The 26750-nt window shown below is 51.5% G+C and overlaps 1 protein-coding gene across 15 annotated transcripts in view; it reads left to right on the top strand.

Moving 5' to 3' along the window:
- The window catches only part of P2RY2 (purinergic receptor P2Y2), a 41317-nt gene that overhangs the window by 6503 nt on the left and 8064 nt on the right, over positions 1–26750 (top strand). Inside the window, exons 1-4 of one of the 15 annotated variants that reach the window (XM_073808493.1) lie at positions 10889–12348; positions 19038–19125; positions 21279–21428; positions 22062–22344. The gene's annotated coding sequence lies outside the window, so the exon portion shown is untranslated. Of the gene's footprint in view, positions 1–10883; positions 12391–19037; positions 19126–21278; positions 21429–22061; positions 22345–22375; positions 24669–24804; positions 24898–26750 lie in introns of those variants that run through there. The other 14 variants (XM_073808491.1, XM_073808496.1, XM_033862335.2 and 11 more) reach the window with 14 other exon arrangements.

Below are 26750 nucleotides of genomic sequence, written 5' to 3'. Positions count from 1 at the left end.
GCTCAGCTGCTTTCAGAGCCTCAGCCTGCCCACTCAGGGACATAACCATAGGCATCCTTTTGTTTTGAAATGAATTTTAAAATATATTCTGGTTTATTTTTTAATATTTATTTACTTATTTATTAGGTTGCGCTGTGTCTTAGTTGTGGCAGGCGGGCACCTTAGTTGCAGCACGTGGGCTCCTTAGTTGTGGCATGTGAACTCTTAGTTGCGGCATGCATGTGAGATCTAGTTCCCTGACCAGGGATCGCACTCAGGCCCCGTGCATTGGGAGCGCAGAGTCTTAACCACAGCACCATCAGGAAGTCCCACCATGAGCATCCTTGCCACATGCCAAGAATGGGACTGGTGTTTGTGGCTGCTAGCGGGGCTTCTCCTGAGGGTCGAGGAGACTAAGCCCTGGGGGTGAAGGCATAGCACTACGAACTAACTCAAGAAACATTTTCTATCATGTGCTGGGGAGAAACGGTTGTTTGGGCTGGGGGCTGGAGATACAAAGAGTGATCACCCAGTCCCTGCCCTTGGATGGAGGCAGATAGACCCAGAGATGGGGTCTCAATGCCAAGACAGAGGGCCCATGGGGGATGCGGGAGCCAGAGGAAGGGTCCCCAACTCGGGGGACATGTACCCACGGACTTTGCAAGGCTGGTTCTCTCCTCCCTCAGTTCCTCCAGCACTCTGTGGGGCCCAGGCTGATGTCCTCTGAATAACCAAGGGCTATGCTGAGTCTGCCTGCTGCCCAGGCCCCAAATATATTGAGTCATGGCAGCCCAGCTCTGGTTGCTGGACATCAGAAGAAAGTGACAGCTGCCGCATGTAGCCCGTTGGGTAACTGAAAAGAGGTTAGTGGTTTGCAGGTATTGAGTAACCACTGGGATTCCTGAAACTTCAAGTTTCTTTCTGGACCACTCCCCATCTTCCTCTTTCAGAGTCAGGTTGGGGGCTGGGGAGTATCCACAAGCCCTCATCCATTTATTTATTCATTCAATGGTCATTTGCTCACCACCTCCCCTTCTCCTGCGTGTCCTGGGCTTGGGGGACTCCAAGAGACATCCATGGGGTTCTGCCCTCCTGAGTTCCCTGGCTCAGATAATGATACCACCATCTACTTCTACAGCCAAGGCAGAAATCCAGGCATCAGTCTGGACTCCTCCCTCACACCCTCCATGTCTCCCTTCTGTTATTCTGTAGTGTCCTGTCACATCATTTATTATCTTTTATTGTAAAAGCTCCAATTGTCTATCTTTTCCTTCTAGACTGAATGAAAGCAGGGACTGTGTCTATCTTGTTTTCTGCTGTATTCCTGGCACCTGGCACAGTGCCAGCCCTTAGTAGATGCTCATTAAACATTATTGGATGAATTAGTAAATCCCTTGAATTCCATTCCCTTAATATTCCTTGGATCCGTACCATTCCCCTTTCCCCCAGCCACAGCATTTGCTCAGATCTCATCCTCCACCTGAACTATTGAGCAGCCTTCTCATTGCACTGCCTGCCTCACCTCCCCCATCCAATTTATTTTCCACACTACATCCGGAGACCTCATTCTAAAGTGCCCGTCTGTCCTACTCAGAACCCTTCCTGGCTCCCCATCACTCTCAGGAACAAGGCTATGTTTCTTGGATGAAAAAAAAAAATTAGGCTAGACATGACTGATCATTCCACTATCATTTTCCCTGTGAAATGATCAGGAAGATAAGCAATAATACAAAAACTTGCCATGATACTATATAAACTAAAGATAAGAGAGGATCATAAGGCAAAGTGTGAGGGAGAAATTGCACTAACTAGATGGTAGACAGGGACAGATTGAGAAACACATTCTTGGATGACACACCACTTGCTTCTCCCTCTGAAACAGAATAGCATGTGTCATACTGTGTCATTAACTGACCACGTGCCTCCCTTCTCCTTTACTGCAAGCTCCTTAAGGACAAGAACCATGTCTAAAATTTATCTTGATGCCTCTGGCACCTAGCACATGCCTTGGCACGTAATAGGCACTCAATACATATTTGTTGAATGAATGAATCATAGGATTAAATGAATTAATGAATGAAGAACCAATGGTTCCAAAGTAAATAAAACAGACTAACACCCACTGCTTACTCTTCTCTCAGGGACACAGGGACAGCAATGACTAAATGGACTTTTGGCCATACCCCAACCATCAGGGTTGTTGAGGGCATGGATTCCAGCGTCAGAAAGTCATGGTAGAGTCCTGGCTCCATCAGTTATTAACTGTGTGAGCTTGGGCAAGTAACCTAACCTCTCTGTGCCTCACCTTTGTCACCTGTAAAATGGGGATAGTAGTAATACCAATTTAGAGCATTGTTGTGAGAACTAAATTTACGTGCATGTGTGTAAATTTAGTGTGTATATATTTAGTATATATACATATACACATACATATATATAAATAAGTGTCCCTGTATATACTATACTATATATTATACTATATATGCTATATACTACATATAATATACACTAGATATAGATATAAATATAGATAGATAGTGATATTTAAGTTCCAGCTATTATTGATGATGTTGGTGATAATTCACTAATAAACCCCATCAGCTTCTCTTTTTTTGTGTCTACAACATCTGTTTCACGGTGGGATTGAGACTTCCACCATTATTAAGCAATGCAACGTAAAGCTGAGAGGGGCAGGAGGCGGTGCATGGCCTGGCCTTTTCTCTGCCTGGTGGAGCAAGAGTGAACAAAAACAATCGACACGGGACCTGTGAAAAGATCCTACACACAGGAGGAAGAAAACTGTTCTGAAAATTCAGATGAAGAGTTTGTTATGTCTGAAATGATTTTCTATGAGAAACAGAATAAACCTCTAAAAGTCATCTGCTTGGTATTCTCAAAACAAACACATGCCCCAGGAAGCTTTGATATAGTGGTTATTTGCTGGATGCTTCCCAAGTGGGCAAAGGATGTGAACAAGCAGTTTATAGAAATGGAAATGCAAATGGCTTGCAAACATGAAAGGATGCTTGTTTCCCTCATAAGAGAAATGCAAACCCAAACTACAGGAAATGTGATTTTTCACCTATCAGACTGGCAGGAATCCAATAGTTTGATATCACAGGGTTTTGAGGCCCTTGTGAAATCCACTGTGGGGATTTTTGAATCCTTTGGGGATTTGACTTCGAAGAATTCACTCCTCCTTCCTTTTCAGCCATGTTGTTTAAGTGAGATTTCTTCCATTCCAGCTCCAGGGGTGGCCCTGATGGCCTGAAGCCTACTAAATTTCGTATCATCCAGAGGAGATCATCGAAAATTGGGAAGGCTACTTAGGCACTCTGAGCTTTGTTTCCTTGTCTGTAAAATGCAGACAGCAGTAGAGACTCAGAGAAAGCAGCCAGCACCGTGTCTAGCACATAATAAGTGACACATTTTATTGACTTTAGTAACTGGGTACATATGAATTTAAATATATGTGCTTGACAATCTGAAGGCTTATAGAATTACAAACTGGAGCTCTACTTTCTAAACCATTATAGAAGATAAAAACAAGAAAAACCTAGAATGTATAGCAGAGAAGAAAAAACAAAGCAATAAGGAAACACGAAAATAAAGAAGTAAAATGAGACTACATCAGTTATGAAATAGATATAAATAAATTATGCTATGCTAGGCAAAGATTCTCAGCCTCATGTTTAAAAATAAAATTCAACTAGACTATATTCTGCTTATAAGAAATACTTCAAATACACATAATGTCCAAGTGTAGTAAAGATATATATGTAAAAAATAGGATATGAGTATTAAAAGAAAACATGGGGAAAAGATCTTAGAGTAGGAAAGGATTTTCTAATTATGGCTCAAAATCGAGAAACCATAAGAGAAAAGATTGATCAATTCAACAGCAGAAAAATAAAAACTTCTACAATTAAAAAAGAAAAACCTAAGTAAATTCAAAAGACAAATGATAAGTTGGGAAGAACCATTTTTAATTCAGATAACAGAGGGATAGATAATCTTCCTAACATATAAAAAGCTCATTGGAATCAATAAGCCCAACAACCTAATAGAAAAATGGTTAAAGGATATAATAGAAAAAGAAATGCACTTAGATCTTAAGTGCCTCTTTTGTTATGAAAAGATGTGCTCAAAATAAGAGAAATGCAAATCCAAATACACCGAGACAAGATTTTTCACCTGTCAGATTGGCAAAATTGCTAAAGTTTGCTGTCACGGTGTTGGTGAAGCTATGGAGAAATAAGTTCTCTCACAGTGCTGATGGGAGGGTAAATTGGTACAACCCAATGACATGCAATTCAGCAGTAGTTATCAAATTTACAAATGCACAATATTTTTGATTTAGTAATAATATTTCTGTGAAATTTTCCTACATGGACAAAAAGTATGCACACAGCTATTCAATGCAACATTGTTTGTACGAGCAAAAATTGGAAACAATCCAAATGTCTACCAACACAGAATTGGTTAAATACATTCTGGAACCTCTATACGATGGGATACTCTGCAGCCCCTAGAAAGGATGAGGAAACTTGCAATGTGCAAGTTGAAGAAGGAAGATTAAGAAAAATCCCCGAGGTACAATTGAGTGATAAAATGCAAGATTCTGTGTATTGTGTATGTTATGTTTGTGTTTTAAAAAAAGGAAAATAGGGACTTCCCTGGTGGCGCAGTGGTTGAGGGTTTACCTGCCAATGTGGGGGATGTGGGTTCGAGTCCTGGTCCAGGAGGATCCCACATGCTGCAGAGCGGCTAAGCCCCTGCACCACAACTGCTGAGCAACCCTTGCTCACCATAACTAGAGAGAGCCCGCACACAGCAACGAAGACCCAATGCAGCCAAAAATAAATAAATAAAAATAAATTAGGGCTTCCCTGGTGGCGCAGTGGTTGAGAGTCCACCTGCCGATGCAGGGGACACGGGTTCGTGCCCTGGTCTGGGTAGATCCCACATGCCGCGGAGCGGCTGGGCCTGTGAGCCATGGCCGCTGAGCCTGCGTGTCCGGAGCCTGTGCTCCGCAACGGGAGAGGCCACAACAGTGAGAGGCCCGTGTACCGCAAAAACACAAAAATAAAAAAATAAAATGGATTGCGTTTAAATAAAAAGGAAAATAAGTAGAAATATTTGTATTTGCACAGAGAAACTCAAGGATACACAAGAAAATAATGAAACCACTTTCCAGCTTATGGGTGAAGGGAGAAGTGGGAAGTGGGTAGATGAATAATGGAGAATGGAGGGAGGCTTTTCTCTGTATATCTTTTTTTCTTGTATTTTTAATTGTTGAAACGTAGATACATTATTCATTCAAAATTTTAAGTAAAAAAGTTAAAAGACAAAGAAAATTTACATTAAAAACCACAAACAAAGCTATGTTAGGTAAGTGCAAAGTAGGGGATGGTAAGAGTGATATAAGAAACAATAAAAATTGTGACTAAAAGCATTAAATGGGCTAAAAGGGGGATACTTTTATTCATTTAAAAAATACAATCCATGGACTTCCCTGGTGGTGCAGTGGTTGAGAATCCACCTGCAAATGCAGGGGACACAGGTTCGATCCCTGGTCCGGGAAGATCTCACATGCCGTGGAGCAACTAAGCCCTTGTGCCACAACTACTGAGCCTATGCCCCACAACTACTGAAGCCTGTGCCCTCTAGGGTCTGCATGTCACAAGTACTGAGCCTGCGCGCTGCAACTACTGAAGCCTGAGCCTAGAGCCCGTGCTCCACAGCAAGAGAAGCCACCGCGATGAGAAGCCCGTGCACCGTAACAAAGAGTAGCCCCCCTTCACTGCAACTAAAGAAAGCCTGCCCGCAGCCAAAAAAAAAAAAAAAAAAAAAATCCATAATGAGGAAGGCTTTTATATATTGAATCATAGAGCATCAAAATAGATGAAGTACAAATAGAAGGAGAAGTTAATGTAAATAAAAAAGTATTAAGAGATACATCATTATCAGTCTGATAGGTTACATAGGCTAAAAATAAATATGGATATACATTATTTTAAAATGTGTGTGTGTGTATGTGTATGGTTCAACTAAACTAATAAAATATCAAAAGATGGATCCTATAAAAAGTGAACACACATCTCCTTTTAAAAATTCCATAGAACACATAAAAAGTAAATCCTAAAAAATAAAATATACATAAACTACAGACTTTAATTAAACCAACGTCCCACTATACACCTGAAATAAAACTAGAAATTCATAACACAATATTCCTTTTAAACAAAACAAACAACTCCTAAGCCTAAATATTCCCCTAAAAAGACTTTTACTGGGTCAAAGAGAAATAAAAAATTCAATGACCAACTATTTATAAAATAATGATAAAGAAAACTTTACATATCAAAACGTACAATGTGCAGCCAAAGCTAAATTCAGAGGGAAAACATAGCTTTAAATACTTATGTTATTTAAAAAAATGCCAAGAAACAAAATAGGCATTCACTTTAATAAGATTGTAGAAAAAGAACAGAAAAGCTACCCCAAGGTAATTAAAGGGAAGAAAATAATAAAGATAAAAGCAGAATTACTTAGTAAACCATAGAGCTGAGAAATAAATTCAGGTGTGTTTTAAACAAGCAAACAAAAAAATGTCCATGTTATGTCATATAAAACCTGTCATGACTTGGCCCTTGCAGTTTATCTATCCCTTGACCCGGCCCCCCACACTCACCTCCTGCCATTCTGAACTATGGACCCCTTGCTATCTGAACCAAATAGATTGATTTAAATAAACTGTTTGAGAGAGAGCTGGTTCTGTGAGCTCTTGTTGGTTGCTTACCACTGTCATCCACCAGTCAAGTCCACCTACTCTTTAAGGCCCAGCTCAAATGCCCCCTCCTCCAGGCAGGCTTTATGGATCCAAACTACTCAAGCCAGACTGGGGTAAGCTCTGCAAAAGAATGGGTGAATCCAACATTGGGGGCAGAGCGGAGGTTACATCCAACCGTGGGGGTAGCGGAAAGCTGTCTGGTAGAGGGGGCCTTGAACTGGTTAGTGAAGGAGAAAGGATTCCAGTCAGCAATGAGCAGGGGGAAAGATCTCTCCAGGAGGAAGGAAAAGCATGAGCAAACGCAGGGTTTTGTGTGAACGGACTGAGTGATTTGGAAAACTGTGGGATGCCTCATGTGACTAGGTTGTGGAAGGCTGATAGGGAGTGGGGACGGGGGGGGGGGGTGTGGAAAGGTCAACAGGGCAGGTCACGAAGGACCTTGAATGACACACTGAGGTACTTATGCTTCCTCCCGCTGTGGGGGATGGAGAGTAGCCAGAAGTTTCTGAGCAGGATTGTAAGGTTGGAGCTGTCAGATGGTCAGCTCCCTGACGAGCCCCACTCTCACTGAGGTGGGGGAAAGCAAGGTGGTGGGTGGTGTGCGGGGGGGGGGGGCGTCAGCTGGCAGGCTGCCCAGGAGAAGCTGGGGAGAGGCAGAGTGGGGAGCTCTGGCTCTGGTGGCCTGGGCCTGGGGTTGGGATAAGGGGCCTGGCCCTGAGTCTGTTTCTCCTCCTTGACCCATTTCCCAGCTTCTGCTTGCCACCTCCTCCCCACCCCCATCACAACCAGGGAGAGGCTGGGAGGCAGCTCCTGGCACCTCCCCCAGTCACCAAGGGGCTTTTCTATCCACCCATCTGGCCCAGCCCCTGCAGGGGCCTCTGTGGTCAGGTCTTTGTGTCTGCACAGTGGCCTTCTTTGTCCTGAGCAGCAACCCCCTCCCTCTTGCCCTTCTCTCTCTGCCTGTGTTACAAAAAGCACCAATTTTGCAGAGAGACTGGCCAGGGCTCTGATCTTGGCTTCCCCCACTGAGTCTCTGTGTGACCCTGACCAAGCCATTTTGCCTGAGCCTTAGTTTTTAGTTCATGAAAAGGAGCTGTGTGAGGAATCAAACTCCTGACAAGAATTGGTCTGCTAGTTAGTGCTGGGAGGTAAGCAACAAATGATGGCCACACGGACCCCTACCCAACCTCACGCTGTCCACTGAAACTCCTGATTACATCTCCCACCTCATCCTTATCACTGCCTGGCCAGGTGGCCATCATTTGACAGATGAAGAAACCAAGTTCTGAGGATAGGACTGGCTTCACAGGCGTTGACCCATGCTTTGAAGGTCCCTGTACTTGATTTAATGCTCTACTGTCCCATCTTGAGATTCATACTAATTTTTGAATAAGGGGCCTGCATTTTCATTTTGCCCTGGGTCCCTCAAATTATGTAGCTGGTCCTGCTCGTAGAAAGGTAGAACAGAGGCTTGCCTAGGCCTGGACCAGGCTTCCTGCCTCTGGGGCTGCCTCCCCTGGGTGCCAGCATCTTGGCATGCCAAGAGCCAGAGCTTCCAGGCCGCATTTGACATCAGAGGCCTGGCCCCTGCCCTGGAAATCTGAGGAGCACAGTTCCCGGTCGGTGAGGGAGGCAGGGATGGTCCAGGCCGATGCAGCAGTCCAGAGAGCTAGCAAGACAAGGCTGCTGGAGCCAGCCCAGCCCTGTGTAACCAGAGCTGCAGCGTGGGTCCCAGTGCCATGGCTCAGTCATCACTCCGGGAACTCAGCAGGGCCTTCCTTCCCAGCCCACTGCAGTTTCAGGGCCAGGAGACCTACCACAGACTCACTGTGTGATTTGGACATTCACTTCCACTTTCTGCACTTCAGTTTCCCTATATGTAAAATGATAAAGATAACACTTACCTCTTAGGGTTCTGGTGAAGATTAAATTAGATACTTTAAGACAATGACTAGGGCTTCCCTGGTGGCGCAGTGGTTGAGAATCCGCCTGCCAATGCAGGGGACATGGGTCCGATCCCTGGTCTAGGAAGATCCCACATGCCGTGGAGCATCTAAGCCTGTGCGCCACAACTACTGAGCCTGCGACCTAGAGCCCGCGCCCTAGAGCCCGCGACTCACAACTACTGAAGGCCGCGCGCCTAGAGCCCATGCTCTGCGACAAGAGAAGCCACAGCAATGAGAAGCCCACGCACCGCAACGAGGAGTAACCCCCACTCGTCACAACTAGAGAAAGCCTGCGCACAGCAGTGAAGACCCAACACAGCCAAAAATAAATAAATAAATAAATTTATATAAAAAAAGAGACAATGACAAGCACAAAGAAGGTGATCAGTAGAGTTCTTACTCATTTACTCATACAATAAATATTCATTGAGGTTGCCCGGGTGACAGACAGTGCTGTGTACTGGACATTTAACTGTGAACAGGAGGGACCCTAGCCCTACCCTCAAGCAGATCCCCATTAGAGGAGGAGATAGATATCGACGGTGATAAGACTGTGGTAAGTGATGTGACAGAGGGAGGTACCTGATGGGGCACCTTGGCTGGGACTTAGAGGAGCCATGGTGGGGAGTTAGGGGAAAGGGCCAAGGGTGGAGAAGCATCAAGGGGCACAGGCAGGGGGAGCTGCAAGTGCCAGGCAGGAGGCGAGTGAGGGCTCAGCACTGCAGTGTGACTGGAGCAGAGGCAGGAGGGGAGGTGGGGTGAGGGGGGAAAGGCCTGGTGTGGTCGCCTGCAGAGCCAGGATTTATCTTGAGGGTGGTGGTGGCCACCAGAGGGTGTAAGGCAGGCAATGGCTAAGGGGGGTAATGGCACCTGTGAAGGAGGGCTTGGAGGTGTCACGTCCCAGCTGAGCAACAAGACCTGAGCCGGGGCCGGGGCTCCACCCCCAGCACAAATTCTCAGAGTGGGTTTTCTCAGGGGAGATGAGAGCAGTCAGAGAGGGAAGATGAGAAGTCTTGAGAGAGCCAAATGCCTCCTCAGGGTTGGAGAGGCAGGAAGCCTCCTAATGCCTGGCGAGAAGCACTCCTGGGCTTGCCCTCCCCATCCTGACCCGCTGCTGCTAATGGAGCCTTGCTCCCTGCTTCCTCTCGTGGTCCCCCCTCCTCGTGGGGACCATGACGTGTCTGGGCCTTCGCCACTAGCCCGCCTCGGTCCCCGCCGCGGCGACCTGGCTTGGTTGCATGCTCTTCCACCCAGCTGTCACGGAGCCTTGTGTGGGGCTTGCTATGGGACTCGCTGGGCCTCAGTTCCCAGCCGGATCATGGTTCATCAAACTCTTACAAGAAAATGTAAGTAAATACAAAGAGAAAAGCAAAGGAGCTCAGGTTGAAGTGGGATGGGGGCTCCTCAGGCTGCCCTAAGTAGAGGAGACTCAGCTGGGGGATTTGGAGCCTGCTGGACTGGATGATCTCCAAAGCCCAGGGAAAGATGTCAGGAGACCTAGACTTCCAGCCCCTTATTAGAGGGGAATCCCAACCCTTTGAACCAAGGTCACTGGGGATGATGGGCAAAACCCTGGAAAAAGGACACCAGATGGGCCACTGAAAAAGGGATCATTATTGCCATTTTGCAGAAGAAGAAACTGAGGCTCAGAGAAGTATCAAAGGAGGTGAGGCAAGATGGGACTCAAGGCTGTGGTGTTCAAGGGCAAATCCCTTGCCTCTGTGCCTCAGGCCTAAGTCACCTGTTGTGGTAGCTCAGACCCTGTGTTTCTCAGGGATGCAGTTTCTTCTGCTGTAAAGTACGGGACTTGACCAGAGCAGGAGCAGAACCTGGGCTGCCCACCTTCCTGTCGACTGGAGGCTGCGGCAGAGCCCTGGCTCCTCATAATGGTAACAAAGGAATTTTTTCTCTGGACCTAAATAGCAGTTACAGTAGAGGGCTGATGGGAGGGGCAAGAAGGGGCGTGGCTGAGGCCTCCAGTGTCCAGGGGGCCTTCCGCACACTGAGACCCCAAGGCCCGGACTCTGTAAGTAGGGGCCACAGAGATTCCTAGCCCCCTAGAAGCTGCATGGACCAGCTTGGACAATATGTGGAGGAGGCTGGACAAGAGGCCTTTGTGTCTCCCGGGTGAAGGTCCCTGGGGCACTGCCGAGGCGGCTGAGCCACACAGGACTGTGTGTCCACCCTGCTCCTGCTCCTGGCAAGGCTGCAGCCAGGCCGCAGTCAGCTGATGTGGAGCCCAGCAGGACTCAAGGTCCCAGGGCCCTGGGCAAGCTCCTTGGCCACAGAAACAGACCTCCTGTGCACTGGTCCAGACACTGACTGTCTAAAGCCATACATGGAAGGTCACTGGTTGTTGGGAGGGTGAGTGTAATTGCCTCTAATTCACAGAAAAGGAGGCCCTGAAAGGGGCTGGAACTGGGTCAAGGTCTCCCAGAGTCAGTGCTGAAGCTGAGCCAGAACATGCACTCCTGACGCCTAGACCAGAATGAGAGAGAGGGGGGCATTCATTCATTCATCCATTCAAACATCCAACAAGTATTGAACAACTCCTGGGACCTCTGGGACCAGTGAGAAGAAGGCAGACAGACCTGGTCCCTGCTCTCCTGGAGCTCACAGTCCAGGAAAGGGACAGACATAGGGTCCCTGGCCACAGGAGCCACGGGAGTGGGGTTGAGGGTAGAGAAGGGAGTGATGTCTGTGTCTGGAGTCGTCTGAGAAGGCAGCTCAAGGGAAGCAGCTGAAGATGATGGACCAAGAAAAGCCGAGTGTTCAGGAAATTTCTAGTGACTCTTTTTGGCTGAGATTAAGCACAGAGAGCACAGGGGAGGCTCCCCCCACCCTCCTCCCCAGAGGTGGAGAGTCAGAACCCTGAATGCCCGGATTTCCTCCTGGAAATAGGAGGCAAGTGCTCTGAGCAAGGTGCCTGGGAAGAGTGGACACAGGTTCGGGGAAGGTCTCGCGGTGGGCAGCGACAGGTGCCACAAGAATGCCAAACTTTGCAAAACTTTAGCGTCTCTGAAAACCACTCATCATCCCGTATGAGGAAGCCCAGGGAGCCTCGGTCCCCAGGCGGTAGGACAGTCGCCGCCAGCCCCTCCCCGGGCAGCACCCGAAGCGGACGCCCTGACCCCGCGGCCCTATCGCCCGGCAGCGTCCCCAAGTGGTTGGCGGAGTGTCTGTCGTGACGGGAGGTGGTGATGGCTGTGCCTGGGTCTGTCCAGAGTCCGTCCCGCCCCCGGCCTGACCCGGCAGGGTAGGAAGCCGGGCGGGGCTCTCAGGCCCGTGGGTCCCCGCCGCGGCGACTGGACGCTGGCGCTGGCAACCGGGAGTCGCGGTCGGGGCGCTGCGGGCTGACGAGCGCCCTGCGAGGTGAGAGCGGGCCGCCTGCAGGGCCCGGAGACGAGGAGACGGCAGCGGGCGGGCCCGGATACGCGGCCGGTGGCGCCTCAGCCGGCACCGGGCAGGCAGAGCGGAGCGCGCGGGGCTGGCCGAGGAGGCGCGGTTCCCAGCCGGTGTGAGCGCTCCGGCAGGTCCGTGGTAGAGCTGGGTCTCCACTGGAGCTTCGATCTTGGGGAATGTGGACGGATACCCGCACGGATACCCGGGTGAACGTGCACGGATACCCGGGTAAATGTGCGTCCGCGTATTTGGGAAAGTCTTTGTCACTGGGTGAGTGAGTGCGCCCCTGCGGGGTCGAGTTGCTGAACCTGTGGAACTTGTTTGTGTTTGTGCTCTGGTGTGGGCGCCCCGGCAGCATGGGACCAGGGCCAGAGACAGGCCAGCCTTGGAGGCCCGCTGAGCCCCCTCCCTCCAGGGGCGCTCTGGGGGGCAACCTCGCCTGGGCATCGGCAAGACTTGGGGGGGCCAGAGCAGAGGCCTAGAAGGACAGTTAACCCTCTGTCAGGGCAGTTTTAATCTGTCAGGCTGCGGTACGAAGGATCAGTCTGGAGAAAGACAGTTCCCTCTCTCCCCACCCCAACTAGGGCTGCAGGTGTCAGGCTTGGGGTCGCCAGGAGCCAGACCCAAGGGCCAGGCCCTGCTGTGAACCAGAACTGCCAGTTTGGAGTCTGTGGGACTGATGGCAGCTGTTCCTTTCATCATGCATCCCCAGCTTCCCTGGGCCCACAGCCTGAAGTGCCCACTTTTTTGGGATCTAGGCTGGAATAATGGGGAGCTTTTGAGGGTCAGGGTGGGGCCCAGATAAAGTCTCAGCTAACTATTGGTGGGAGCGGCTGGGAAAGAGAGTCTTTGAGCAGACAGAGCCCCCTGAAAGCTCTCTGGAGACCCAGAGAGCTATACTCCACCGTGCCTTGTACACTGTGTGACCGTGGGCAAGGCATGTCCCTTCTCTGAGCCTCAGCGGCCTCGTCTGTAAAGGGGGAGTAATAATGATGTGGAACATGAAGACAGTTGTAGAGCTGGTGTGTGGGTCATGTTCAACACAAATATCCTCCTGGGCAGGCTCAATGCTTGGGGGTGGGGGGATCAGTTCCTGGAGGGAACTTCCTGAAACCCAAATCCCAATCATTCTCCTCCTTGGGCTAAACTTTCACAGGACTTCCACTGGACTAAGCCTGAGCCCCTTGGCCTGGGACTCAAGGCCCCTGAGAACTGGTCCTTGCCACCTTCTCCAGCCACCTCTCCTGCCTGACTCTTCACCCTCTAGTAAATGCATGTAATCTGCTGTGCGCAGTAGTCAGTTTCTTGCTTCTGGACCATTGCATATTCTATACTCACTGCCTGAACTGCCCTCCTACTCTCATCTTCTTCAGTTGGAGAACTACCCGGCCTTGGAGACCAGTTCAGATGCCCCCTCCTCTGGGAAGCCTTCCTTGATTCCCCCAGCTGGGTTGGAGCCTCTTCTGGGCTCTTGCAGTCCTGGTCCCACCTTGGACTGTTACGGTCTCTGTCTGTCTCCTCCTTCCCTCTCCCAAGGTCTGGGGACCCCTGGAGGGCAGGAACTGGGTCTCACTCATTTTTGTGTTGCCAGGACCCTGCACAGTGCTGAGCTAAACTGGGAGAGCAGCAGCAGCCCCTAACCCCTGCCCCCTGTCCCCAGCTTCCCCAGTGAAAGCCTGTCTACAGTGGAGCTCCACGTCATTACAAAGAAGGGGAAACCAGAATCAGGTCACCAGAATGGGTGCACAGATTGTCAGAACAGTGTGTCCTGGGGCACTACAGGACTCAGGGTGCACAAGCTGAAAACGTGGATTTCATCCAGAAGGCAATAGGGAGCCTTGGAAGTTTTGTGAGCAGGGCATGGTCAGAACAGCATTTCAGAAAGATCTCTCTGGTTGCAGCGTGGAGAATGGATTGAGTAGTGTTGAGTACGAGAAGCTTAGGGCATTTGTGAGATTGACACCAGAACCATCCAGGCATTATTTAAAGTTGGAGCCCTTGTCCCCGTGGCCAAACACTTCTCTGAGTCCTCAGATGCTCTTGCTGAGGAATTTGGGGAGAGTTAGGACTCTCCCTCCCCTAGTAGGAGCCAGGAGACTTGAAATTGATCTCATCCCAGCTTTGCCCCCAACACGCTGGGTGACCTTGGGACAGTTCTTGCCCTGCCAGCCTCTAAAAGGAGGCCAGAACCAGTGAAGTCTTGAACTGAGAGTATGTGGGGCTGGGGGGAGGGGACAGCTGGCATGAAAGGCTTATCACTTTCCACTTCGTCTTACCTTGGGCTGTCCTGGGGTCTGGTTGGAGGGGTTGGAGTGTCACGGTGGGTGACACTCACACATGGTTGCCAAGCTTGGACTGCAAAGTGAGACTATGGCCCCTCCTTTTTTGTCCTCCTCCTGCCCAGGGTGCACAGAACTTTGAGGTTTCTGGATCCTCCAAGGACCAGCTAAAAGAGTGTGAGAACATCACCAAGTCCTCATAGGTGACCCTGTGAAGGCTTTGATTTGGCTTCTTTCCTGGCTGTGAGGAGCCACTGTGCCCCTTTAGGTGTCAGTTTTGCCATCTGTAAATTGGGCGTGATGGTCCTTGTATCTTCGGATGCAGGTTGCTATGAGGATTCTTAAGACAGTGTCTAGGAAAGGGCCTTGTAAGCTGTAAAATGCAATGCACAGGGGAGGCGCGTGATACTTACAGACCTAAATGCATTTTGAAGACGATACAAGAACACAAATGCAATAGTGAGGGATCGTGCTGGTTATTGGAATTTTAACTATTGACAGCCTTCCTCTCCCTGCCCTCTCTGCAGAGACAGCTTACTAGTAACATTTTATAAATGTACTTCATTTTATCTTCCACCAGCCCCGTAAGGGAGGAATTATTACTCGCATTTTGCAGATAAGGAAATAAAGGCTCAGAGAGCACCTTGACCAAAGTCACAAAGCTGGTGAAAGCTGGGATTCCTGCCTACCTGCCCTACCTAGCTTATCCCTCCGCATTCAAGACAGAAGCCCCATCTGGGTGAGGCCAGGTCCTCTAGTTTTCAGGCTGAAGGAAGTTTGAATTCCATCCTGAAAACACGTCTTCAGTTCTTGCTTGTGGCCTGATTACCCAGCTGCTGGTAAGATAGTATCTGCTCAGGCTGCCCACAGGGCTGGAGAAGCCTTGCTGATCTGGGTGAGAGGGGGTGCAGTCACCCCGGTGAAATCTTTCCTCTCCCCAGCTTCCTTCTGTGGGTCTGTCTGGTGTACCTTTTGACCCACACCTTCCTCTTAGGCCTGCCTTTGTGTCCTCAGGTCTGGCCTCTCCCAGCCATTGGGAGACTGGCTATGGGGGCCTTCCCTGACCTCTGTACTCATCCTAGAGGTCAGTTGCAGGACTAGGTCAGGCCGGGCCCACTGTCCCTCTCTGTCCACATCACCCAGCACAGGCTGGGTACAGAGAAGGTGCCAGTGAGTGTTTGGGAAATGAATGACCAGGTGAAATTAGGTGTATAATAGAAGAGAAAGATCTTGCTCCATGGAGAGATACAGTTGGTTCTTGAGCAGAGGGGTTCCTCTACTCCTCTGTCATGCCATCTCCAAGGACTGAGTTGTGACTGGTCCAGTGAGTAGCTGGAGTCCCTGCTAGGAAGATGGGCAACCTAGGCCCTTCTGGGCGGCTGCTTCCTCCTTGGTGCTCCACCCTGGTGCCCTGTCATCACAGTGACAATGACACTGCCTGGGCACTGGAGCATGGGAGGAGGGCCTCCCTCAGACTTCCTGGGGCCCTCTCCTCTCCTCTCCCCTCCCCCTGCCTTGGGGAGGATCCTGGTGTTGCTACAGCTTCCTGGTGAGCGCGCAATCTCCCCAGCCTCAACTTGTGGGAGGAGTCTTGCTGTGGCTGGGCTGTGGGCCAGCAAGGATGCTTTCCATCTCACAAGGAAATCCAGGGCCAAGGGATCAGCTCCCCTCACTGGACCATTATGTGTGTAGTCTCCTTCTTGATCCCTCCTTTCTTTCTTTTTTTTTTTTTTTTTTTTGCGATACGCGGGCCTCTCACCGTTGTGGCCTCTCCTGTTGCGGAGCACAGGCTCCGGACGCGCAGGCTCAGCGGCCATGGCTCACGGGCCCAGCCGCTCCGCGGCATGGGGGATCTTCCCGGACCGGGGCATGAACCTGTGTCCCCTGCATCGGCAGGCGGACTCTCAACCACTGCGCCACCAGGGAAGCCCCCGATCCCTCCTTTCTGACCCCCCCTTTCCTATCCAACTTCCATGTGGCACCATCTTTGCAAAGATCACCTCCTACCATGTCCTTCCCTGCTTAAGCCCTGCCAGGGCTCCTCATTTTCCTCAGGATTGAGGCCTCAGCCCGGCCTTCAAGCCTTTCCGTGTGAGACCTCAGGCCCTCCCACATTCTGTGCCACCTAACCCTCCACTCCAACTTCACATGACCCCCCAGTCTTCCCCCGACAGGCCACGCTGTCACACCACGGCGTCTTTGCACGTGCTCCTCCCTCTGCCTTCAGTGCTCTCCTACATTTTTGTCTACCTGACAAACTCCATATCATCCTTCAAGTCCCAGCTCAAATGACCCCTCCTCAGGGAAGCTCTCCCTGACTACATCCCCACGCCAGTTAGAGGTTACTCTGGATTCCATATCCCCAGGGCTTCCCTTAGTCATGGCTTAATCACTCAAGCGGACTTGGTCCATGTCTGTGTCTTTCTCCCCATCCGGACTGGAGCTCCACAAGGGCCTGACAGAGTCTGATCTGAGTCTGGGTTTGCAGGGTCTTTCTGAGGTTGGGCATATGGGGGTATTAGCAAGTGTTTGTTAAGACACTGTGACTCCTGGGAAAGCGATTTATGATTGTGTTACTCTGAGAGTCTAGACTCCCGTGGTTCTGAAAATCTCAAAACCAAAGCTGTCAGAAGCAATGAATAACAGAAGCGAAGAAACATTTAGCATTCACTCCTGGAACCAGAGACTCCTGGAACTGGACTGTAAGAACCAATGAACTCCAAATCCTGGAAGCACTCTGAGTGAGACAATCAGAATCACAGGCTCACGTATATCCTGGCCAACACTTTTGTCCCTTTTTCTACCTTGGGGTCTCCATTCTCCCTCTTTCCGCCGAAACTGGACCCTTCCTGCTTCTCCACAGACCTGATCACGGCCCCTTCTAGGAGGCTTCCCTGACTCCTCTGACCATGACCCCTCCTCCTCTGCTAGGTCACCTGGTAAGTCCCCCTGCTGAGAAGTGTTCGGGGTCTCTTTGCCAAGATGGGCAGATGCAGCCTCCACATTAGGACAGCACATGATCTGCTAGCCCCACGGAGCACCCACCTGCCCCCCTTGTCTTGCTCATTCCTCATGAGCTGTCTTACGTAGCAGTGATTCTCCCTGTCTGACCAGTGAGGAACCTGAGGCTCAGAGAGTGGAACTGACTTGACCAAGATTGCACAGCATGGATGGTTCCAAGTTGGAGCCTGAACCCAGGGTTCTTGCCTCTTGAGTATGGCTGGAGACGTTCGAGTGTGATGGGTTGGGGTGGGGTCCAGGGCATTGTGGTTCTGAACTTGTTCAGTTTAGCAACTGCGCGGGGCTGTGCTGTGTCAGAGGTGGATCAGATGGCTTGGAGTCCTGCCCTGGAGTGGGTTTGGGGGTGCTCAACCCCACACTGAAAATTAGAAGACCAGACCTTGATAAGGCCCTTCCTCTTCAGGAGTCTCAGTTTCCTGATCTGTAAGGTGGGAGGACCAGCCTAGCTGACCTGAGACCCACACACTCAGATGCTCTGAGCTCAACCCCAATGGGTGGCTCCTACGGTCAGGATCCTGAGGGCTCCCAAGGGGGAGAGAGATTCCAGAAGGGGCTACAGAGACCCAGGGCCTCCAGCGGAGGCTGCAGAGGCTTCACACGACAACAGCACCTGCTGATGACATCTGAGGTTAGCCCTCAGCTATTTCCCCAGACAAGCCCCAGTGTTCATGGTGCAGAAAGCACACCAGAAAAGGCTGGGGGCCTATTGGCCTTCAGCCCCATGGAGGACATTTGGGAGGGGGCAGAGGATGACTTCCAAGATTCTTCCTATCCTCGAACCCAGCCTTGTCCTCTCTACTCCCCTCAAGCCACAGGGATGACTGACAGTTTCCCAAACATATTGCCCCAGTTTTCGCTCACTCTGCTCCTCTTCTCTCTCCACCCTCTTGACTCCTACCCATCTTCCAAAGGCAGGTGTCCTCTCCTCCAGGAAGCCTTCCCTGATCACTGCCCGCCCCCCATTCCCATTAGCGTCCCTCTTGGTTCCTTCAGCTCTCATCACCTTAAGTTGTTGCTGACTCTTTCTGGTTCTTCCCCTGTCCTCTTCCCTCCACCCTCAGCCTTGACAGTGAGCTCCTCAAGATCACGGAAGGGTCTGACCCACCTCAGAGTCCCTAAGTGCCCCGCACAGGGACAGGTGTAGGTATGGCAGCCCCTGTAAAGGGTGAGTGAGTGATGGGGTATGGTGGGGTGTAAGTCCTGCGGGGGATCCCTAAGCTGCCCTCCCTTCTGAGGATAGCCTTCCGTGTGGGAACCTTGATCTGTGGTCAGTCTGGCTGTAACCTTGCTTCTCTGCCCATAATACCTGTGGGTTTCCTGCCCCTCTTATCTTCCTGGGATACCCCCATCCTCCCTGCCTTCTTCACGTGCTAAAATCAGATCTCTTTTAATTATTTCACAAAATGAGTCTAAATCATCTCCTTTAGTTATCTCGACAAACTTACGAGGCAGGTACTGTTCTTAGATTGCAAAGAAATTGAGAGTTAAGTTGTGGAGCTGAGGCTTGTCCAGATCCTATAGCTGGGAATGGCAGAACTGGGATCTCTCACCCACCCAGTGCCCTCCCCTGCCCCTCAGTGGTGTTCTGGATCCAGAGCCTCTGTTTTCCCTTCACAGCACTCCACCCCCAGCAGAGGCAGGCAGCAGGAGTTTCCAGAATGGTGATGGGTCACTTTCCCCTGTCAAACTGGACAGGGCCAGCCAGGTGGGTATGGAGCAGGCAGTACATTCCAGAGCCACCCTAGTGGAAGCTGGAATGTTGTCCAACCACCTTGGAAATTCTGCAACCAGCCTGGGAACTGCCCCAGTCACTCCTCCTGGCTTTGGGGTCACTAGCCTGGGACCACAGGGAGAAAGACCCAGTGTGGGATAGAGACAGAGCCAGGTTAAGGGAGAGGGTAGTCTGTCTGCATGCTAGGCTTGGCTCTGCCCTTGCCTTATTGGTGACCTTGGGTGAGATCTTGGGCTACCCTTTCTGGCCTTGATGGTTTTTCTTTTTTAACTGTAAGATGGGTACAGTAACCATCATGGCTGCTTCACAATGGGGAACTACCAGGAAGAGTAGATCTTGGGCCCTGCCCGTAAGATGTTCCCTCCGGTGGAGAATTAATCAGACAGGCAAAACTGTGGGGCTCAAAGAGGGCTGGTCAGGGAGCTTCCTGGAAGAGAGGATCCGGGCTTTGGAGGGTATGAGGTAGTTACCCCAAAACTGGGTTCGCCTCTTCATGGGCATCAAGCCAAAAGGCATAACCCAGACAAAGAGCGGGACAGGGAAGTACTTACTACTTGCGGCAAGTAAGGAGAACACCGGGGACCTTTCCCAAAGCAGTGTCTCACCGAACAGCAAAATTGGGGGAGTTTTAAGCTAAGGGTACATGAATATTCACTTGCAAGGGATATGAGCTGAGAACTCAGCATATAATTGGGGCAAAGGTTGACAGGGTCTAAGCTTTAGTTGACTGAGGACTCAAGTCAGAAAAGGTCATCATCATCATTCCTTAGGTTCCAGTTGATCTGGTGGTTGAGCCCTCAAGGGGGGTTTAAATTTTGCAGAACTGCTCAAGAAAGTGCTTCAGGCTAATCTTTACCATTGAAACAGAGCTGGGAATCTTTACAACTGATTTATTGTATTTGCTATTGCTACCTCTCTTGCCCTTAAGATCATTAATTACTGAGACCTGTTCAAGGGCAAGCATTTTTGGCCAGGCTTAAATCCTAGGCCTAATATGGCTTCTCTTATGCCAAGAAAGCCATGCCTGGTTTTCTTTCTCTGGGGAACCCCTACCTTATCTGCTTACGGTCAGGGGCATAGCTCCTAAAGTCAGACAGACGGGGGCTGCTCTGCCATTTGCTAGCTCTGTGACCCTGGAGAGGTCATTCAACCTCTCTGAAATTCTCAGGACTAAACGAGAAGAGGTTGATGGAGCCATCTAACATGGAACTTGGCACAGAGAAAGCATTCAACTCTTGTTATGACATAGCCGTTAGAAGATAAGGGAGGGTATCCCTAAGCAAAGATATGACCATGGGACTGCTTTTGCTGTGTTGGAGACAGAAAGATGAGGGTGGAGGCGGAGAGGGAGAGTGGTGTGGAGGATGGCAGGCACCAGATCAGCAGGGCTTTGAGTGCCAGGCTCAGGAACTTAGATGTCAACCTGAGGGCAATGGGGAGCCATGGAAGGATTTTGAGCTCCATAGTATGTGGTCAGATGTGTGGTTTAGGAAGACCCATAACTGCAGTATGAAAGATGGACAGGAGGGGCAGGAGTGGAGGCAGGGAGTAAGTAGGCTAGTGCAATGGTCTGGAGGAGAAATGCAGGCTCAAAACCACGGGGTCGGGAAGAGTGGCACGTCTAAGCCACTGCATTGGTCGAACTGACAGGGCTTGGTGAGTGATGGTTTCACATGGGTGGGAAAGAGAGAGGTTGTCAAGGGTATACTGGAGCTTTGAAGCCTGGAAGGATGGATGGTAGAGACCCTTCTCAGAAATGGGAGAGTGGCTTTGAGAACATGTGTTGTTCTACCTTAGTCTTTTGAGTGAAGATATCGCCCTAGGAGGAGAACACTGGGTGTGACCCTGGTGGAGTGGGCGAAAAGGTGAAGCTCTTTCTTTCACCTTGTCACTAGACTCCAGAACAGACTGGCAAACAGCTACCAGCCCACTGGCCAATGTCAGCCTGAGACTCCTGGGGCAAGGTGCACTGGGAAGACGGTGGTCCAGGGCCTTTCCAGTGCCCCCTCCCCCTGCTCTATTCCTGCAGCCACCCATCTCCCCTCCCCACTTTCCTCCATGCTTGCATTGTACTTCCAGCTTGGGGACCTGGCTCAGCTGTCTCAGACCCCACTCCCCCATTGCAGGGAAATGAAATCGGGAGAAAAAGGAGGGGGATGTTCTTCTCCGAGATGGGTCTGAAGTTCTGCTGGGACCTGACCACACAGAGGCGTTCCTCCACCAGGTCACCATCCCCTCACTGAAGCACTGTGCCTGCTCTGTGGGAGGGGCTTCAGGCAAGACATAAAACTAGGGCCAGAATCCAGACCTGGGTTCTGCTCTTGGCTCTGTCCCTGGCTTATTGTGAGGCCTTGGGCCTTAGTTTCCTCCTCTGTCAAATGGGAGGTTGGCAGAGGTGATTTCTAAAGGCTGTTCCAGGCCCTGACTGTTTAAGACTCTGGGAGAGAGTGTGTGTGTATACATCTGAGTATGACTATGTACATCTCTGTGTATCTGTGTATCTAGGTGTATCCATGCCTGTGTGTGTCCTTGTGTGTTTACAACACCTGTGGAGGAATGGTTAGAGGTGGGATGAGGGAGGAAGGGTATTCCAGATAGAGACCCAGCTTGAGCTAAACTAGATTGGCCAGAGTACTGTCGAGTGTACACTGGACAAGGAGGGTATTGACTGTTTCCAGACCAGGACCAAGGGAGGGGACACTGGAGGCTCAGCTCAACTCTGCAGGGTATGGGGGAGACTCTGCCTGGCAGAGCCACCCTCCCGTGAAAGGGGACCTGGGCCTGAAGGTTGGGAACAACCGTCCCTAGAACATGTGAGCTAAGGGTGGACGGCTAGGGGTTGAGGGTGGGCAGAGGACACTCCTGTCTACTGGGACAAGCACACCAGCTCACCTCTTTGCCTCTTTCAGACCAAGATTGGAGCAGAGGAGGCAGCCCGGGGAAGGCTCAGCCTGGCTGACTTCCCGTGACCCAGAGCCCAAGCTGTCTCCACCTCCCTGTCTCAGGAGCCCAGGCACTGCCTGCCCTGAGAAATGCTGGAAGCTGGGCGAGGCCCCAGGCCAGGGGACCTGTTTTTCCTGTTTCCCACAGAGTTCCCTGCAGCTCGGTCCAGGGGTCCAGGCGGGTGCATTCATGAGTGAGGAATCTGAGCCTGCGCTGAGCATCCTGACAGTGAGAGCAGGGGCTGGTCAGGTATGGGTGTGCAAGGGCAGGGTCTACTGGCTGGGAGGCTGGGAGGCTGGGAGGCTGGGAGGCTGGGGGGCTGGGGCCGGTGCACTCGTGCATGTGTATACACTGAACTGGGGGTAAATCAAGGGGATCTGTGCCCTGCTCCCTCGTTCCCAGGCTGTGATGAATTCAGGCTTCAGAGCCAGACAGCCCTGGGTATCAAACCCAATCTTTCCAATTCCTGGCAAGCTATTGAACAAATAGCTTAACCTCTATGGCGGCATCTGGCAAGGAATGAGGTGAGGGATGAAATGAGAATGCTGCAGGGAAGTCGCTCTGCCCAGACTTGACCCCTACAAAGTGAAGGCAGGTGGTGATCTAGGATCAGGAACTCCTGAACCAGAGATGGGTGAGGTAAAGGAATGTGGATCAGAGAGTTGACCCGTCTCCAGAATGCCTGGGTCCGGTTCCCCTCCCTCTGGCATTTCTCTGATGTGTCCGGAGTAGAGCAGGGCTCTTGAAAGAGAGACAGTCCAGGAGCCTGCCTAGGGCAGGAGCAGGCCTCAGGTGAGCTGGGCCCCTGGAGGGCTGTTGTGACCCCTGGCCACCTAGGATCAGCTGCTGAGAAATCCTTCAATGTCATTGTCCTGTGAAAGGTCCTCAGAGGAATAAGGGAAAGGAGAACCACCATCATAAAGCTTAGCCTCCTCTGGCCTCCCATAGCTCTTGTGCTTGCTTCATTCATTCATTCACTCACTCATTCGTTCATTCTCTCATTCATGTCATACCTGCTTTGGATCAGGCCTCTTGCTGGATGATAGGACCAGAGAAAGGAATCAGATGGACCCAGCCCTCCAGGAGCACCTGGAATGTGTTGGGGTAGAGAGTGGAAGGACAAATTCCCAGCAGGGTGTGAGGAATGCCCTGGGGGATTAGTGATGGAGGGGGAGAGCTTCAGAGATGAGGTGACATTTGAGAAGAGCCTTGAGGGATGGGCAGGATAGAGTGCAGTGTGTGTGGGTCTGGAAAGGCTTTCTAGACAGAAAGAACAGCAATACACAAAGGCAGGAAAGCCTGGCAGGCACTTACATGGCTCACATCTCCCTCCACACTAGGAGCTCTTGAGCACAGGGCCAGCCAGAACTGGACACAGAGGGGCTGGTGAGTGGTGTTGGACAAAGGTAGGCGGGAGCTTGTCCTGGGGAGCTGAGAGTGAGGCCCCAAGGGCATCAGGGGTCAGGAGAGGCAGTGGAGAGGGTTGAGGGCTGGGCACTTGGCTGTCTCCATAAGCAGGGGCTGGTCAGAGCGGGTGGGGCAGGAAAGATGTTCTCACAGGTTGGTGGGCCAGCCTGTGGAGGGGTAGGACAGGCAGGGTCAGTCTGGACAGGGGCCACAATGATAGAGTCCCCAGCTGGCCTGTGAGGGTGGAGGTCAGGATGTCTTAAAATAGGTGGAAAGGGCAGCTCCTTTCATGAGAGCTCCTTTCATTGGTTCATGAGAGACTTAGGGAAGTTTCTGCCCCTCTCATCAGTGTCAGAGATTCCATCATGAGTAATTAGCAAGAAACTGTGTAGAGCAATGAGATGTTGACCATGAAGGGAGGATGAGGGCCCTGACCCCGACTCTGAGGAGAGACCCAGCAGGCCTCAGCACCTGGGCAGGAGCGGAGCAGCAGTGGGGAGGTGGAGCTGGGGGGATGCTCCCTGAGCAGGGAGTACAGAGGGGCCACCCTCCCTGTCTCCAGTGGGGCAGAGCACCTCATGGGGGAAGTTTGAGAACCACAGTTCTACCAGGCCAGGGGATTCAGCCCATGAGAGGTCTGAACCTCAGGAGGGCAGGAAATACCTGCTGTCCTCTGGGGCTCTGTGGCAGAGCTGCACACCCCAAGCCGGTGTCCCCAGGGAGAATGGCTCCTCCACAGATTCTTAGTCTCACACCCGGGCTTCCAGGCTCCTCCTACAGCTCCTGTGAGCCAGCAACTCCTGCTCATCTCCCAGTGCACCAGACCTGCTGGTCCCAGCCTTCGCCCTTCCCCACAGTCCATGATGTGGCATCTCACACTTACCATGCCCGACACTGAGTTCCCCCTCCTCCCGACCCCTGAGCCTGAGGCATCCTGGCCCCTCCTCCATGCAAACTCCCTCTGGGCCAGTCTCTCCAGCCACCCTCTCAAACAGCTCTCAGACCTCTTCCCTCACGAGGTCCCCAGGCCTGACCCCAGCCTGGGCCTTGGAGTCATTCCCCTGGTCCACCACACTCACCTGCTTCACAGCCTCCAGGACCTTCTATCTCTCTCTTCCACCCCTGGCCTGAGAGAGCTCCCCAAAGATTTCAGGAAAAAGCCGCAGGTGAGCTGAGCCTCGAAGCTCGTAACACACAGTGTACCTGCTGTGTGCCAGGCATGGCTCCAAACGTGTTACACGAATTACCTAATCCTCACAGCAGCCCTGTGATATAGGTTCTGTTATTCACCTCATTTTACAGATGAGGGAACAAAGGCAGTCTGTGTCCAGAGGCCGGGTTCTTCTTAATCACCGGAGTTTGCTGCGCTGATGGACAGAGCTGTAATTTGAACAGGTGGAGGCGACGGGTGTGAATGGATCCCAGATTGAAGGAGCAACATAAGGCTGGGAGGCAAAAAGCATTGGGTGCATTCAGGAAACTGCAGGTCACAGGGGGTGCGGCTGGTGACAGAGGCTTGTACCAGACCGAAGAGCTGGGTTTTCTCCTGAGAGCAGACAGGAGCCACAGGAGGTTTCAAGCAGGAGAATGACTTTGTCTTTTCCAGAGACTCCTCTGGACTGGGGGGACTGAGGCTGGAGACAGGGAGGCCGATGCAGTGGCTCCAGCAGCAAGGGTGGAGGTGACACTGGGCTGCAAGGAGTGGAGTGGGATACAGGAAGTGCTTTCATGCTGGGTCCTGAGTCCTGGCCCCAGGACAGAGGGGTCCCAGCAGTTTGGCCCTGCCAGCGCCCCCCACCCCAACCCCATACTTACCTCCTCACCCTGGATCTGCCCCGGCTCCTTGGGGAGGAGCCTGTGTCCGTGGGAGGGAGGTCACAAGTGCAAGCTCCCTGCCTCCTGGTAGCATCTTTGCTGACAATAGGAGGCAGGGAAGATGGGGGAAGGGGAGGGTTATGGGGAAAGAAGGAGGCTGAGGGAGCAGTGTGTCCTTCAGCACCCCTTAATCTTAACTTCATGGGCCTCAGGCTGCTTCTGGGAGACCAGGCTGGGCAAGAAGCTCGGTGTCTAAGGGAGCGGAGGTCACCGGCCCCGCAGAATCTCTAAGCCCCAGCCTCTCAGGACCCCAGGTTCCAAAATGAAAGGGGTTTTACAGCCCCAGATTCTCAGGGTGGGGAGGACACACATGACATCTGTCCTCTCTGTCATCCCAGACATACCCACACATAGGGCACAAGCCCTTCTGCAGACTCTGCTAGAGAGATGCTTGCACACCCCCGTAAGCAGAGAGTTCACTACCTCCTCCTACAGCCCCTTCCATTGTGGGATGGACCCAGATAGGAACTGCAGCCTATCCTCAGCCTGTGACCTGGGCCAACTTACTTGAATGATCTGTGTCTCAGCCTCTTTATCGGAAACCTGGGCATGATAACCTGGCTCCCTGAACCGTGTTGTAAGGATAGAATGAAGTCACATGAATAAAGCACACATAGTAGTAGTGGGGCTTGAATAATGTCAGCTCCCCCTGCCCCTTCACACTATTAGAAAGTTATTCTTTGTGTTTGTCCCAAACCTGCCCCTCTGGCACTCCCGTTATGATTTCCAGCCTACCTTCTGAGACCTTTGGGCACACCTTTGCCTTCCAGACTGGGATAGTCTGAGAGAGCTCTTGGTCACGTTGGAGGGGTGGGGAGAGGAGGAAGGTGGCATCCTGATCTCCAGGTGCTCACTGTCTGGGCGGTCAGGCATCAGGGCTGTGTTATATGCTCACTGGGGACAAGGTAGGAGAAGGTCAAGGTAGTGATGATGCGTGAAGAGAAGCTGGGCAAGCCTGGAGGAAGCTGAATTTGCCCCCCAGCAGAAGTCCCCCAATGCCCCCACTACCACCTACACTCCAGACTTCCCTGGAATCTTCAGGAGGGTCACAGCCCCATCTGGTAGCCTCATAGGCCAGGGAGCAGGACTTCTGTTTACAGATGCAGAAAGTACCAGAATAGGAGTGCCTAAAAATATTTGCTGAGAGGTGAATGAATGACTGAAGAGGGAGACCCTTGGAAATACTCCCTCAAATACCAAAATACCAGGCACAGGGCCAGAGCCTCCTCAGAGAGAAGAAAGCTGAGCTAAAGGAAAGAACTTCCTGATGCCACCAGGAAGGTGTGGGCTTCCCACTGGCCACAAACAGGCAGTGGACACTGGGTGTGAGGTGGACCCAGTCAGCCTCAAAGGCCCCTTTCCGTGAATCTCAG

The sequence above is a fragment of the Tursiops truncatus genome, chromosome 8, assembly GCF_011762595.2.
Source record: "Tursiops truncatus isolate mTurTru1 chromosome 8, mTurTru1.mat.Y, whole genome shotgun sequence".
Lineage (NCBI taxonomy): Eukaryota > Metazoa > Chordata > Mammalia > Artiodactyla > Delphinidae > Tursiops > Tursiops truncatus.
This window is presented reverse-complemented; position numbering and strand designations above follow the sequence as displayed.